The sequence below is a fragment of the Watersipora subatra genome, chromosome 10 (assembly GCF_963576615.1).
Source record: "Watersipora subatra chromosome 10, tzWatSuba1.1, whole genome shotgun sequence".
NCBI classification, from domain to species: Eukaryota; Metazoa; Bryozoa; class Gymnolaemata; order Cheilostomatida; family Watersiporidae; genus Watersipora; species Watersipora subatra.
In genome coordinates, this window is record NC_088717.1 from 21,847,910 (window position 1) to 21,862,613 (window position 14,704).

A 14,704-nucleotide genomic window follows, 5' to 3' on the forward strand; every position below is an offset into this window, starting at 1 on the left:
ATTGTTCCTAACAATAGTGGCAAAGGTTTCAAGTTTTTGGAACTCTTTATTAAGTATGTAGTTGTAAAATACAACAAGTTTATCTTTCCCGTGCTTCTATTTCAAGTCATTATCGTATAAATCATTGAGCTCCATCTGTGATTCAACAGTCACAACAAGAATGTAATCAAATGGATTCTTCTGATCAATAGGATCGGAGAATGGATGCTCAGATTCGTAGAGATCTGCAAATCTCTTCAAAAAAGATTTCTTCAAGTGACAAATAATCTTTTGTCAGTATATCGAAATTAGCCTCATGGGTGATTGAGGTGCAAGGTTAATTAAAACTGAAAACCATAAGCATTTTCTTTTTCAAATTGTGTTTTAAACAGTAACAGTTTTATTCCAATTCCATTGATGGCTCAGTAAAGATCGCAAACGAGATTATCCTTTCCTTGAAGTATCGAGTTTACTTCGTTCAAGTGAGATGTAATGTCGATTAACAATGAATGACCACTCGGACAGCCAAATCAGATCTGACAGCTGCTGATCAGCTCTATCTTATTAAGTAAAAAATAGCTATTTTGTGCTGAAGATTGTGAAAACAAGACAGGAGTTGACTCAAGCTGAGCCATTTCACTGTTGTGTAATAAAGTGAGGAGAAATTAGAATCAATTTCTTGAAGGAAAGCTTGAAACTAACGATGGTTGAGTACATGTCCTCAAATATAGTTTACAGCAGAAAGAAATGGTGTTGGTGTTCAAAATCTAAGTCTTTTGCTTAGAGTGTGTGTTGCGAAATAATGCAGTGTAGGAACAGAGCGCATAGAATTCGCAAATCTTCAGAGTCCATATGTGCTTAACCAGTTCCTTCCACACTTCAGCCATGTTTTTCCTTCATCGATAATATTATCTCAAAGCTGTTTCCATTTGAGACTAATTTTGCAAAGCTTTTTAGAGAATTTGGTGTAGAAGCAAATAACAGGGTGAAGTAGGAAGTGGGTTATACAGCTGCAGAGTTAGCAAGGAAAAATAAAATTATTTTAATGAATTCAGATGACTACTTGTTTAAAACATAATTTTTAATAAAGGTAAGGACAGCTTTAAGGAGTTCTACAAACCTAGCACAACATTTAAACTAACCGCAGTGATTAAATATGAATGGGAGTTGTGTACTCTTGGCTCATAATAAAGAGGAAACAATTCTCATTTACAGATTATACTGTAGAATTGATTGTGATTGGCTTGCTAATTCATGTACATGTAATTCGTACAAAGCGTCTATTTTCATGTATTATTATTTACTATAGTAAGAACTGTATCCATTTATCCAAAGTCATGGTTGGAGGTTGAAAAAGATTGCATTGTACAGGATTCGAACTTGCAACATTCTGCTTGGTAGTTATTCTTCCAGCTGTACCAATCGGCCCCCTTTCAGCACTTTGGAATAACTGTACCAATTGATCTAGCTGTTAATCTGTGAGGCTTATAGGCTAATAGCTTGCTTGTTGGTTTGATTAAGCCATTGTTGAATCCATGTTGACATTGCCCGTCCTTTGGTTTTAACCATGATAGAATTGTGGCTATTGAAAGATTTGTGTTACACCAGTGTCATAGATGAGTCATGAAGTAGCGAGGGATCACTGTACCCCAAAAGTACCAATCTTACCATGTTCTTGTATAAGATATTACACACAGACAGGATATATGTTTGTAATCAATTGTAATACTCACCAATACATATCTGATACTTTATCAATGGATATTTACAGTAAACAAACAGGAAATTAGTTACGTAGGGTTTGTTAAACCAATCATTAGCACGACTCATTAGTACAACATCAATTAATATATACAAATCAGATGTGACTCCTTTAGCATGAGATGCTGAAGAGCTGTAGAAAACAATACTGACAGCAGTGTATCTACACTGCCTAGATCTCTATCAGACAGTTTAAATCATCAATATGTTAGCAATATAGCAGCTAGAAGAACTCTAGGCTTTTATGATTTACTATAATAAGAGCCGTGTTCATCTATCTGAAGCCATGGTTAGAGGTTGAAAAAGATTGCATTGTATAGGATTTGAACTCGCAACTTTCTGCTTGGTAGACCAATACTCTAACAGCTGCACCAATCAACCGCCCTACAGCACTTTGGAATAATTGTGCACATAGTTATCTTCTGTAATTTATCAGCACACCTGATGATCTTTCACAGTACACAAGCCTGCCCAGATAATAGTCTTCACTATCATAAGAGTTATGATCGTCCAAGGCCATGATTAGAGGTTAGGAAAAAGATCACACAAATTGGGATTCAAACTCACAACTTACATTTATAAACTAGCACTTTAACATCAGCACCAATTGATCACTTTAAGATATGATGGAAAAGTTTCATAAGTACATATTCTCTGTGCTTAATCACCACCACTGACGATCTCTCATGTCACACGAGACTGCCAGGATGGAAGCTCCATATGAAGGTACTCATACTAAATCTGATATAGCCACACACTCATGTACATACAGCATTCCATCTCACGCTAAGGGTTGCTGACAAATTTAGGCTTGTTAAGGTTATTGATGTACCCACTAAACAGTATCATTAGTATTTATAGAAATTGTTATATAGTAATTATAGTATGAGTTTAGTGAGATTTAAAGTAGCCTATATAACATATTGAGAAAATTGTGTTATATCATGGAGGTCTTACAAAATTATAAAAACATGCTTAAAACAAACAATGCAATACTGAAGATAGAGCTAGCCTTAACCTGTAAAAGTTGAGTCAATTACCGTAAAACCTTTATGTGAGTGCCACCTTTATTTGGACGACACCTCTATTTGACCACCACTGCATAAGGGTTGGAAAATGGATCACTCTAATGGAACACCAGCTCTATTTGACTGGTACTTTAGTATTCTTCGATCGAATATTTTACAAACTCGTAATATCAAGTGATCTGTAGAAAAAGTGTCTACAAAATTGTACTAATGATGATTAGGTTACATGAATAAAAATTCTTTTTGTGGTTGCTGACTTTATCAAGTCAGTTTTGGAACTCAAAAGCTTTAGTTTTTTCTTAATTTGGAAAGCAGCACCATAGAAATAATAACTTTATTATGCTAATAATAATTCTGTGTTCAACAGTTTTGATACCTCGATACATGTGGAAAATAGTTTATCAATTACAACGGAATATATACCATTATTTAGAGGCAAGACCCTCTGCTTAGCAGGCATACCACAAGCTTACTGTACATGTGGCTAAGTTTACTTTAATGTCGTTAAAAACATATTCTAAAAGGCAACACATTGAGTTTTGTTAAAAGTTGTTTGGACACTATTATTGACTAGTTCAGCAGTACGGAAGAATTTAGAAGACACTGAAAAGTATTGAACGGATAAGTAAAAACGAAAGTAACAGTCAACGCAACTTGCCAAGCAAATGATGTGAATATTTGTGTTTCAAAAACGTTGCTTTTTGCTTCTCTAAATGTATTATACATGTAGATACAGCTGGTTTATGCCACTTGCTTTTAAATATATATATTTGTAGCATTTGATAGGTTATTATCGAAAACTTATAAATTTTTAATTTTAAAGCATATTAGTTGTCAGCACCATTGCCGTTATTTAAACATGGCTTTCTACTGGTCAACGCTCACAGCCCCTCTTTTACTGGACATAAAAAACCAGTTTGGGCTGCAAACTTGCAAACATGTCAATGGCAGCAACGAGCGTTCATGCAACATTGTTGAATATAATTACAAAATAAAAATAGGCCATCAAATTTAGAATGATTTGCAAAAGTTTAAACTCTAACGAGTTGCAACACCGGCTATAAAAGTTTGTGCACACTATCGTTCAAATTAATGCTTAGCTGCCCGATGGACCGCAAATATCGATCAGACGGTCAGTTAGGGTTTGGCATTTGAAGTTTTGTTTGAGGGTTCTTGCTACGACGCCATTTTGGGATGAGCGCCCAATGTAATCGATTCTAGCGACGATGCGATGGACTTTCAACTTGTTGAACTTTGACACCGGTGAACGCAACTGTTAACATCTTGATTGTCTGTTCGTTGACGGCATCAGATCCAATTTCAATAGTTGTGAAGATCAATGACGATTTCATTCGGCAAGCATGGCAAAAACTATGATCGTAAAGATAACAAAAGGACTTGCGATATCAGAGATGGAAACTTGTAATTTCTTTTGGCTGTTGGTTAGCGGTCACCTTGTCATTGGTGATGATGTCAAAACAGCTAATTGTTTTGCTCCATCGCGCAGCTAAACTTTGATTTGATCGATGGTGTGAACAGGCCTTAAAGTCATCTAAGGTGAATTGCAGGCAATCAATTAAATATCAACTGGTAGAGATATTCTTTAGCATCTCAATAAATATTTACTTAGTGATCTACAAGTTGGAGGTGGGCTATCGCAAATTTCGCGCATCCACATGGCTAATGTCGCTCTACCTGTCAGAGAGTGCAAAATATGGACTGTGTTTGTTTTGCTCGTAAATGGGTTAAATTAATCTTCCCAAAAACCAGACGAGCTATTTGAAACATACAATGCCATCCTCTATTGGAATTTCACCTCTAATAAAGCACCACTATAGGAAAAAATTAAAAACTAGAGCGCCATGGAATTCAAAAAGAGGTTTTACGGTATATCTAAATAAACTAAACCACTATGTTTGATAACATACCTTGGATGGTGACAGAGAAGTATTACAATATGCATCAGCTCTACTATCTGGTACAACAGAGAACAAGCATACATAAAGTTTCTGGAGTAATCCTTATAGTTATAAAACTTGCTGTAAAAACAATGATAGAATTCATCACATTCTTGACATTGCAAGGTTTACAATTGATATACAGGAAGTTACACTTTCTAAGAACAAAAGCAATAGACAAGTAAAATATGTATTGCTCAGTAAACTGGATTTTATTTATCTCTAAATTCTTGGATCTGTTACAAATAAACAAGATTTATCAAAAGGCAAAATAACCAGCCATTACCTCCGCTAACAGCTAATCTACTAAAGATATCAATAGACACTCATGTTTATAGACAGCGTAACTGTATAAAAATAATAGCTGGTTTATTATTGTATATTATTATGACTGATACTTCTGAGAAATCAGTAAGTAACAGGAATAAAGGCTGAAAGATGCACATTCACCTGTATCTTATAATAGTAACAAGTTAGCATCAGCGGAAGTCTGTACTCACTGGTTAGTAACGGCAGGTTGCCCTCTAACCTACTACCAAGCGCTGATCATATGTTGGTCTAACACAGGGGTTTCAACGTAGTCGATATTGACCACAGGGATCGATATGAAGTTTCAGGAAGTCAATGTATTCCTAGTGGTCTAAAGGGGGTCATTTTGGCCAAAGGGCTAACAAGTAAGTCTAAAAAACTGCAATTTGAATGTAGCGGTCTACAGGAAAAAATGATTTGATGACAAGAAGAAATGACAGTAATAAATATTAACAGCCATTTCTGTAAGTAAATATATAATTTGTATTAATTACTCGCTATTGTTTGTTCCAATCTTTAATTTACCTTTGTGATTGTTTGCAAATGTAATTATCAGTGGGAAAACAATGATTAGTGCAACGATTTTTGCCTACAAAAAAGCAACTGTCTCCTTTTTCTTAGAAGGCCTTCCTTCTCTAACAACGATTAATTCCATTATAATTGGTTCAAAACAAATTCATCTACAACCAACTCATTCAATTGTATGATTGGTCCACCATTTTCATTAGTAAATATTAAATAATAATCTTTGATCTACGTTTTTGTATTTCTATCCTTGTCTTTATATTGATTTTAGACTAAGGGGACTAAATGGTATATTGTACGAATTGGTTTCAAACTATAAGTATTGTATGGATAGATCTATTAGATAAGATGGCTTGAAATCAATCAGTATCAAATCAATCATTGCGAGACTAATAGTACCAAGCCTGTTATTACTTATTATTGTCTAGTCCTGATCATTAACATGCTTGTTGTGATACTGGTAAGCCTAGCCTAAGTCTGATACCAATGCAGTAAGATGTTCTTCCAAGCATTAATTTAAATTTTTGCCCATCCTGGCTACCCTTCTAGACACAAAGATAGAATGACGTCGATATTCTCAAGAATTTTCCGCATTTGAATTTACCTCTAGCTTTTCAAATAAACTTTTACCCAATTGTGCGTAATGTATGCAACAATATTATTCAGTGATGTTCCTGAGAAGCCATTGAAGATCAAAGATCACTTGAACCGGCACCACCAAGATAGAAATGATGAAAATCTAGACTATTTCAAGTCACTGAATATTAAATTGGAAGAAGATGGAATCTCATGTTTTTTACATGAACTTTGACACCTGCATCAAATGAAAGAGGCTTATTTGCTTCATACAACATATATGTATCTCTGCTGATTGCAAAGCAAGGGAGACCCCATATGATTAGAGAGGAACTCATCATACCAGCTGAAAGAGAAGTCACTGACACAGTTAAGAATATTTTTTTAGTTCCGTGTTATATTGGTCATTAATTAATAGTACAGTTCCATGTGATTGATGAGATGGTAAATAAGGTACACAAAACCGTCACTTCGGAGCTGAACCAATGCAAGATTTTTATTCAAACGAACAAGTCAACATTTGGATCTGACATTCTGATGGTTTATGTGAGATACAGAAGTTAGAAAGAAAAACATGTGATTAATGAGTTCTTATTTTGCTAGTATTTGAAAATAGATTTACGAGGAGTAACAATTTTCAGAAAATTGATAGAATATTGTGAATTGCGCAGCGTTCCACTCAACAATATAATTGTTGTAGCTGGTGATGGTGCACCAGGTATGATTGGTCAGTGCAAGAGGTTCTCAGCTCTACTGAAACAGAAGGTTCCGGATACCGTTGTTGTTCATTGCACTTTGGATAGGTAACATTCAGTTGCAAGGAATAAGTTCAGAGCTTCATGAGTGCTTACAAGTTTGTATTCAAGTGATAAATACAATTAAGGGTAATCAGCTCCACTTGCGCCTTTTTGCATAATTGTACCAGAAAAACAATGACAACTTTAAACAGATGGATTTACTTGTATCCATAGAGTGGCCATTGCTTTGGAGATGATGTTGTTTACAGAAGCTTGTTGATATTTTTGAAAAATGTATGTAGATCTTATGCGAAGGCCAATAATTACTTGAAGAAAAGTTGAAAGTACACAAAAGTGACCTGTTTAATATGGCGGATTCATTCTCAAAACAAAATTAAGTGCAAAACAGATTAGAAGAAAGGAATGTAACTCCGATTCACACATGTACTGCTTTATAGGGATTTCCAAAAGTGCTTGGCTTGTACAAGTATTTTCTTTGATGAGAGACTTTCAATACTTTTCCAATTTAAGTGGGTTGGAACAAGAAGCCAAAAGAACAGTTTCTTAGAATAATTTTTTAGCATTTACGAGCCGTCTTGAAAGGTTGCAGAACGACAGCAAAGTGCATTCAGTGATTTTGAAAAAATTCAAGTGCACGGACTGGTTAATTTCTCCTTTTGATTCTTACATGGAAAGTATGAACTTACATCAAGCTACACTAGAAGAATTTCTAGAACTAAGCAAGGATTTAGAGACAAAATCGGTTTTCAAAACAGCATGTATTGAAAACATCTTATGCTAGCCTGAAAAATCTGTTTTCAGACTAGCATGGTATATGGAGCAGTGAGGTAACTATGCTAAACCGTGCTAGACTTGATTGTTGATTCAAATATATCGGTACTTCTAAGTTGGTACTTCCAAGTAATGCTACTGAGCTTTGGAATGAACAGAGAAGCAAAACGAACATGGAATAGATCGGGGACTTGAAACTAAAATTTACAAATAAGCAACTGGATATACAAATTCTTCATAACCATCAGATTCATCTATCTCATTAGCTTAGGCTTGTATAACACCGTACAATACTATTAAAATTTTTATTAGTAAGGGTTCGCTAAATAATTCAAATTTAATGATGGGGTCGGGGTCAATGACACTTCATTAAAATTTGTAAGGGATCGATAGACTAAAAAGATTGGGAACCCAGCAGTTTGCCCTACCCAACCTATTTTATCAAGGGCTGGTCATATCTTGGTCTAACAGCAAACACTGAGCAATTAAAACTCCATCTAGAAATGACTGAGGCTATGTAAGACCTTTGACATTTCTCCAAACTACCTGAACAACGGCAAAAGAGTAACCATTAAAACAACCTCTATCTGCCAGAATAGAGGCAGAGTATGAAATACTAAGTTGTGGTGAGAAACACCATCAAGAAACAGAAAGGTGGCTGAATGAGTGATATTTACATGTATGATTTACTCTCACTTCAATAGTGGAGACAGAGTAGCCTATTCCTATTGACAGCCATACTGAAGGCTTCATATCTAGCTTGTTAAATAAATACAAAATACACCTCCATTCATCTAATCACTGATTATATGCTCTAATAATTCAGGGTATAGAAAACATGGTTTATACATTAGCAGAGATAAGGAAGGTTCATAACTCACCAGACACACTAAATGCCTTGCTAGTAATCTCACTTTTATACTTACACAACACTTAGGCAGTTGTCTGTAGTTAGTCCTACCAGACGTAATATTCATGGCTGACATCCTTATTGGCAATACCATATACTGTTTAAGCATAAAGTCATTACGGTTTAACAATCATTGAATATCACGTTTACAGGTTACTGCTGACTGAGAATTGACAAACCTCTCATATTCTACTATAGAGTTTACAGCACTGTCATATTCTGTCTGAGCGATTCGCATTAAAAGAGTGTTTAATTAAAAGAGTGTTTTAGCATAATGAGATTATTTAATCTTGGTATGGTCAAATATATTTTGTTACTGAAATTATCATTTTTGTATTACTGCACATCTATTTATAATTTGCTATTAAAAAAGTTAGGCTTGCGGAGCGAGCTTAAGTGACTGATTATCAAACCGCTTTGAGGAGTAACAAAATCGGAATATTAACCTCCCTTATATTAGCAAGATTCTTTCATCATTTACCTTATCATTTAATGTTCGTTTATTTCTATCGCCCGACATTGAGAATGTTTTAGTTTACTCAAGAACTATAATCCAGCTGTTTTATAATGCTCAGCTAAATGGTCATACCTTATTGATTAGCTCTATAGGTTTGACATGGCAGCATGTGGGGACGCACTTGACATACACTGCTTGATAGCCTAATACTTTCAGTTGCTTACTACTATGCAAGCTATGAAAGAATGTCAGTGCCTTTATGTCAGTGATATATGTGAGGTAATCGCGTCATGTCAAGGAGAACTGGAATAAAAATGATTGCCAGTCTTCTTCTTAAAAGCATCTAGGAAGCACTATATCCCTGATTCAAATACCAACCTAAGATTTTGGTCTGTTGATGGAGATATCAACTATCGTATATGCAGAACAATCAGCTAGTGTTTTTGCTATATCCTTAACATAGTGGTTCTGGTCTGTGAACCTGCGCTTTGTGAGGTATTCTGTATATTAACTAAGTCCTTTTTATTCTTGTCTAGTCATGCAGCAGACATGAGTGAGAGTTTGAAGTGGGTGCACTCACTCTTTTTTACAGAAGAATAATCTCTGAACCTTTTGATTTCCATTACACAAATGAGTTAGAGTTTGTATCAGCCCAATACAATCTATGCAACTTTTTTATTGTTTCACCAACTCGTAAAGGGTTATCAGAAGTTTGATAAATACTAATATGGATCAATGGATATATGCACTGGAATGCACTGTGATCCTCTGAGAGGATAAACCTGCATACCAATGCATATGTCTTCCTGTCACGTAATTAACGCTTCCTGTCGTGACAAAACCTTACCTGATGAGCATCAATCACTTACCTTGAAAACTGGATTCTTTTTTAGAGTAGATATCTAGTAACATTTTCTGTTTGATTACTAGCACAGTTTGTTGAGGTCATATTTGCTAGTGATGAATGGCTATGCAATACATGATGTTGGCATGCAGTTATACACTGTAGTTAGAAGTGCGTAGATCACTAATTAAATCTACTTGTTTAGGCAATCTGTTACGTATATGCACAATATTTCTCTTTACTATAAATCTGAACCCAGAATCTCATAAAGCAAATGCCAGCAGTGTTTTTTATGTGACATTTATCTTATTTTCAAACAATTGAACACCAGAACTGATTTGCATCCATGAACAAAGAAGGGCTAGTTGCATTCGTGAACAAAGAAGGGCTGTATGATAGGTTTTATTATTATAGATTTCATATAGCCAGAGCATGTATTTTATAGCATGCATTTATACATCGATCTGGACTTATCCTAACCAAGGGTTATTTGTACGACTTATGCAGCACAGACAAGTCTCCTTTTATTACTGTATGAGTCATAATTAAATTTTTTGCATGTCTGGTTCTAGGGTAGTCTTTACTATAATAAGAGCTGCCATGTCTGTCTGTCTGTCCAAAGCCATATTCTGAGTCGGGGAAAGCTTGTACCATACGGGATTCGAATTCGTCTTTATAATTAGCTTTTTTCATATCCCAATGTTCAAGGTTTCAGATTAATCAAGGTTGACAACAGAGCTTTTTGACAAATTTTTGTACACCTCTAAATGTTTTAGTGCATAATTGTGATTAGATGCTAGTAGAATGTGAATACTTAGATTTCTTCGCTCCACAAAATGGCTTGTCACATCGAAAAAACTCTCAATTAGCTCACTATAAACCTAAATAATATTATTCCAATGATCGTTCCATTTTTTCTTCCAAGTTTAAAATCGTGGTGAGAGGAATTTTTGTTCATCAATAATAGCATATATAGCATATATTATAAAAGTATTGATAGTAGTTTTATTGAGTCCAATCGTATTGATTAAAGCAACAAACCTCAGACCTCTTGTTTGGTTTGACTCAGATCTATATACATGTATTTTCAGTGTTACATGAATCAAACCTTCACAGTTATCAGTTCGAGTCAATTCAGGGAAACCCAGTGAGAGTGAAACTTGGAATCCCCTTTTGTGTATGTAGTTTGCTTGCAACTAATAAAGACCTGTGATGTCTGCTGGCTATTCCAGGTTGGGGTTGGAATATTGTGCTTGGCTCCTTTCTCATCCATGGCATAGTTGATGGCATCACATACTCATTTGGAGTTATCTTCATTGCTCTTCTTGAGGATTTTCAAGAAGGGAAGGGTGAGACGGCATGGATACCTTGGATACCATGGATGCCATGGATGTCATGGATACCTATATAATGGATAGGTTTGAGAACATGCTCCTTATAAGCTTTATCCCGGGTAACAAGGTTTATATGCAAGAGTCTTTATAATCAGCATTTTTGGGTTAGGATATTATCAGCTACATGTTTGTCAAAAGGAATTAATAGATTGTGCTGTAGCTTTCTCAAATTTTAATCAAAAAACATTGTTGACAAACTTAAAAGACCCTAACAGTATTTATGCTGTTTACTACTTATTGCATTTTAAAAAGGTTCATTTCGTATATCAAAATAATAAAGGTTGGCCTTGTGATGTTATTTAAACTGAAATGAAAAAATAGCAGACTTTGATTAGTTGCATTAATGAGCACCTAAGAAAAAGTAGACACTAGGGCTTTCAGAAATGAATTTTTTTGCAAACATCTTTTGAGAAACCACAATGAATGTTGATGCGTGATTGACATGTTTGCCTAGGTAAAACAGAAAATTATTTTGGTTTCCCGTTGCCCTGTAGAGATCTTTATTGAACAGTGAATGTGATTGGTGACTGGGTATATTCACTTTCATTAGTGAGCATGCAATAAGAAACCAAGCCAATCTGTTGTGTTCAACTTTCACATATTATGTGTGTATGTGTAAGCAAGGATGAGTGCTCGTGTGTGCGTGCATGTGGCTTATAGGTGAAAATAGAAATTCATAAAAATGCAAACATGAAGCATAAGAAACTGTCCAAAAGTTTGAGAATAGCTGCAGGATTGCCTTGTTGGCAGTTTGCAGAAGAACAGACAAAAATCATGAGCAACACCAGTAGCACCACCATTCATGACACCATGGTTTACCCAAGATTGTGGCTTATAGTGAGTGCAATATTTTTGTAGGTCATGGGCTGTATTTGACTGTTCTCTAAAAAATCAGTGTTGTTGCAATAAAATGAAACTTATTACTACAAATTTTCCAAATCCTATACTTTGTCATCAATGTTATTGTAAATTTTACAACATTGCCATTTATAAGAGAGTCATGAATATTTGGATTTGACCACAAGAATGTCATGAAAAAGCAGCTAATTCTAATGAGGACTATGGCCATTCGTAAAATTGCAATGACACACGTATTTGAGTACATCACAATCAAAATTAATCTTATTGATTTGAGTTTATATTTTTGTGTTTAGTTAAACAAAAAATGCATAACAATACAATAAAAAGAAATAGTAGTTATTTTTGGTAGCATTAGTAGTCAGGCTACTTTCTGTAGAGTTTAACGTTTTGATATGGCATTGCTCAGGTAAAATAACTTTTCTGAATATTAAATCAACTAAAACAATAATAAACCTTACAGCATTTGGTAAGGATTTTCTTCAATCAAAATACTGCTGCTAAACGTGCTTTAATGTTAAACATTATGTTGTTAGTGATAAGATGAAACTACTACTACGAGTGCTGGAGTCCGTCTGACGTTGGATCATCTACTGCTTATATCTGAGAACTATTGCTGTAAACAATAGCTATTGATAAGACATATTTAAAGAATAGAGAATGAATAATATTATTATGCTTTATTATTTATTTTGAGGTGTTGACTGGTGTTTTAAAAAAAGAATCAAGGAGATTGACCAACCAGAAGGTGAGATATAGCCAGCCAAACACAGGTCTACCAAAAAACATAAGTGTTTTGGTAATCATCAATATATGACGTATGAAATCGACTTTTGTGCCATTGGTCAATTAAGCCAACTAATGCGCTCTCCTATAACAATCACGGCGTTTTAATTGGTTTAGTCCCTGGAAGTATAGAACAATCAAATAGGGCCTAACAATCAATGCTCTGACAATTCCGAACCAGTCCCTCTGACGTGTAGATTAGTTTTAGCATAAAATAATTACAATCATCTATTATTTCGCAACATTTCGCTATCTTGCTAGTTCAGCTCAGTTTTGTTGTTCTCCCACTTAGCTTCCCTATTCAGACTCATCTTTAGCACTGTTCAGATTTTTTTAACTATAGCTAATAAATGGAATCAATTAAATCAATCATCAATCTCGGTTATCATTTGGAATTTTCTACAAATTATATTAGTTACATCATTTATTCTATACGCAGTTATATTATTATTTTGTATAATATGCATTATGATTATTACATTATTCATAAAAATGATCATAGATAAGATAATAGATCAATAGAAAAATCAAATCAAAAGTTATCGTTTTATTTTCTTACAGCAAGAGCAGCACGGTCAAGTTATTCTTTTTAAGATTATGGCTGTAGTGAACTTACAGTCTGTTAATAGTGATGATAATCATGAAAATCAACTGAATGTTGCAGTAGATACATAGTAGAAAAATGATGAATGAAAAAAAGTCACATTCCCATTTCTTATCCTAAACAAACTGCAAATCGCGGATGTCGCATATAGACTATACACGCGCCATTCGTTGAACAGAGGATCTTCTGAGCATATCCGTGGAGATCGAGTTAAAATTTGAAGCACAATAGTCAAAATCTGCTCTTCTGTTTTGAAAAATCATGGCGAGGGGTTGTGGGCAAATGCCTTTACCACACAATGTTCGCTTGATTTTCCTGAGAAACCAGAGCTAGTCTGTAAATTATTTACTATCGCGAGAAGCGTTTCACATCTCGTAGCCAAAACAATCATTATACGTAACAGCGGTAAGGGTGCGCAACTCCGGCACATGACCATTAAGTCGATTTCATACTTCACAGTTTTCGGGATTTTCGAAGGGTTTTCCTCTGATTCTTTACTAGGTAGACCTGTGTTTGGCTGGCTATATCTCAGCTTCTAGTGGGTCAATCAATCTCCTTGATTCTTTTTTTAGAACATCAGTCAACACTTCAAGATAACAAATAAAGCATAATAATTTTATGCTTTTTCTATTCTTTAAAAACATAAATAATGCTCACAATTCTATTTATACTCGTAAATAAGATTTTTTAAATACATCAGCCACCCAGCGGGTGTCATCAGAAAAAGTTGGTTTTCATTTTTAGTAGAGATTTTACCAAAAATGAAAACATTTTTTTATTCTGTGGAACAATTAAAAAGTCAACCAATGGAAGAAAGTTTGCAGCTGCTCGGTCACTTTCCAATTTCATTGAAAGTCAAACTCTTTCTAGCAGCCCAAGATGCTAAACATTGCATTAGGTATTGCACTGCGATTTTTTGCTATTTTCACATAGCCTGAGATGAATAGATATAGGTAATAATTGTGTTAGAAAAATGCTCTAATGGTGAGAATGTAGGCCTGAGCGGCAGTAGGTAGGCAGTTGAGAGAGACCTGGCAGTTATTGTGCTGTGTTATCTCATGATCTGACAGGGTAGACCTGATGCGGTAGTTGCCTAAGGTGACAAACCATAATGAACTTTGCTACTAATAGAAACAGTTGTGCAATCTGCTTGGATATAATTGGCAACAGCTTTGTGAGGATGCTT

At 34.9% G+C, this 14,704-nt stretch overlaps 1 pseudogene; it reads left to right on the forward strand.

Annotated features, from left to right (window-relative positions):
• Nucleotides 1-2,856: 2,856 nt before the first annotated feature.
• The window catches only part of LOC137406874 (monocarboxylate transporter 12-like), a 444,512-nt pseudogene continuing 432,664 nt past the window's right edge, over nt 2,857-14,704 (forward strand).